The sequence below is a fragment of the Triticum dicoccoides genome, chromosome 5A (assembly GCF_002162155.2).
Source record: "Triticum dicoccoides isolate Atlit2015 ecotype Zavitan chromosome 5A, WEW_v2.0, whole genome shotgun sequence".
Classification (NCBI taxonomy): Eukaryota; Viridiplantae; Streptophyta; class Magnoliopsida; order Poales; family Poaceae; genus Triticum; species Triticum dicoccoides.
The window spans coordinates 153,867,897-153,870,912 of record NC_041388.1 but is presented as its reverse complement, the minus strand read 5'-3'; positions in this window follow the sequence as shown (position 1 = coordinate 153,870,912).

The window sequence follows — 3,016 nt, the reverse complement described above, 5'->3', positions numbered from 1 at the left end:
ATGTTACTAAATTACCTCTTGTTATGTTGAGATTGCTATTGTTTCTTTCCGCTTCCTTGCATATGCTAGTTTTTGCTTGCCTTGATAATTTGTTTGCCTATAAGATGCCTATGCATAGGAAGTATGTTAGAATTAGATTTGTTTGTCACGTGTTTTATGATGCTCTCTTTGTGCTTCAATTCTTGTCTTTCATGTGAGCATCGTTGAAATCTTTTGCCTAGCTATAAGGCTTTAAAGAAAAGCGCTTGTTGGGAGACAACCCAATATTTTTCCTTGCTGTTATTCAATAAATAATTTATCTAGCCTCTTTTTTGGTTGTGTTTTTTGTGTTTAATTAGTGTTTGTGCCAAATAGAACCGTTGGGAAGACTTGGGGAAAGTCTTTTTAATCTTGCTGTAAAAAACAGAAACTTTGGCGCTCACGAGAACTGCTGCCATTTTTATTTAGAAAGTTATATTTAGTTAATTCTTTTTCCAGATGATTAATATATAAATCCCTCACGTCCAGCAATTTATTTTAGGATTTTTGGGGTTCCAGATCTTGCGTTAGCTACAGATTACTACAGACTGTTCTGTTTTTGACAGATTCTGTTTTTCGTGTGTTGTTTGCTTATTTTGATGAATCTATGGCTAGTAAAATAGTTTATAAACCATAGAGAAGTTGGAACACAGTAGGTTTGACACCAATATAAATAAAGAATGAGTTCATTATAGTACCTTCAAGTGGTGTTTTCTTTTCTTTCGCTAACGGAGCTCACGAGATTTTCTACTTTAAGTTTTGTGTTTGAAGTTTTCAAGTTTTGGGTAAAGGATTTGATGGATTATGGAACAAGGAGTGGCAAGATCCTAAGATTGGTGATGCCCATGGCACCCCAAGATAATCTAAGGACACCTAAAAGCCAAAGCTTGGGGATGCCCCGGAAGGCATCCCCTCTTTCGTCTACTTCTATCGGTAACTTCACTTGGAGCTATATTTTTATTTACCACATGATATGTGTTTTGCTTGGAGCGTCTTGTATTATTTGAGTCTTTGTTTGTTAGTTTTCCACAATCATTATTGCTGCACACACCCTTTTGATAGATACACTCATGATTCGGAAATTGTTAGAATACTCTATGTGCTTCACTTATATCTTTTGAGTTATATAGTTTTTGCTCTAGTGCTTCACTTATATCTTCTAGAGCACGTTGGTAGATTTGCTTTATAGAAACCATTGTTCTCTCATGCTTCACTTAGATTATCTTGAGAGTCCTACAAAACAGCATGGTAATTTGCTTTAATTATGTTAGGCATTCAAGATTAATAATAAAATTTTCTTATGAGTGTGTTGAATACTATGAGAAGTTTGAAACTTGATAGTTGTTTTGAGATATGGAGATGGTGATATTAGAGTCATGCTAGTTGAGTAGTTGTGAATTTGAGAAATGCTTGTGTTGAAGTCATCTGCGTCCAAGGGATCAATAACCTTACTGAAACTGGGAGGCTTGGTTCTCCGAAAATCTGACAGCTTGGAGTGATGACCGTTCTGATTTCCATTCTGTCCAACCATAGCTTGCACACTTCTTAATATTTCAATCAGATCATTATTCCTCCTTTCCTCAAACGTTACGCATAATTTGCTCACTGGAGGGCAGATTTGGCGGTGGAGGCGGTGGTGGAACATACGGCTCGGGAGAGTGTCCTGCCTGTCATGTGGAGCGGCGGACAGGGACATCCTCATTAACGTCACTACTGCTGCCTCCCCGCGTCATCCTAATGTTTGTTTTTTCCGAGACATCGCATTCGAGATGAGCAACATCCAAAAATATAGTGGAGAAATGCCAGCGACAAAACCCGAAAGAAAACGAAATATGAACAAAGCATAACGAATAAAAGGAAGTTCCAACATAATTATACATAGACTCGTACATAAAAGATAAATGACATGATAAGTTCGACTACTCTCATACATAGAACGGAACATCATGACTCATATGACTACATCCGTACATCATCCTGACAACTGTGGATACTCGAGTGCTCTAAAGCTCTGCTAGTGCTGCGGGGTCTTCCCCTGAAGCGGACTTGGATCTTGAACTGACGACGTTAACCGAATCCTCCGGGTTAAAGGTAACACGGCGACGCTGCCTCAAGGGCTCTCCCTTCGGAGCAGGTGCAGGATGAGGCTGGAGCATCGGGGCTACTGGGGTAGTGAGAAGGGAAATCCACTCGGCAGGAGCACTAAGAGGATTCACGGTCGAGGTGCCCGAGCTACTCGAGGGAGTAACCGGTGAAATAGGTGAACCAGAACTGGAGGGAATACAAGGAGTAAATCCCGTAGATAATGGAGTAGTAGAAGCTCTAGTAGCGGCTAAAGCAGTGCGAGCACGAGTCATCTCTCGAGCCAGCTCGTGAATCATAAGATAGCTAGCAGTGATATAACGAGAAAGGTGGCTAGCAATACTATCAGACTCTGGATCAATGATAGGAAAACAGACACGACCATTGTCGTGCAGGGAAGGATAGTAGTGGAAACCTGGATGGTTCTGCATTCGGACCTCGTTATAATGCAACTCGACGAGGACCTCAAATGCAGCAAACCAGACAGCCTGAGAAGCGGTAGAAGCGAAACTGCTCCTGGAGGTACGAATATAAGTGCTGGAAGATGAACTGGTGCACAGAGTGACCACTGCGTGATACTCATACACTGTCTGCTAGACGCTCCCGGTACACACGATAGACTGGATCGTCACCGAGGGGTTACAGCTGACGCCACACGCTACGGAGGAGATGCGGCGATGTGTACGGCATCAACTGCAACTGGCACGGATACGGCACCGGAGCCATCTACACCCACAACCATTAGTAGGTTAGAATAAAAATAAAGAAGCACAAGCAATGCAACAACCAGCTACAATCACTACTAGCACTCACTTATACCATGACTAACGTCCAGTTAACACGTTCGCAGCCTAGCGTGTCCTACAGTCAGCGCGGCTCTGATACCAAGCGTTGTGGCACCCTGGCTCAGAGAAAT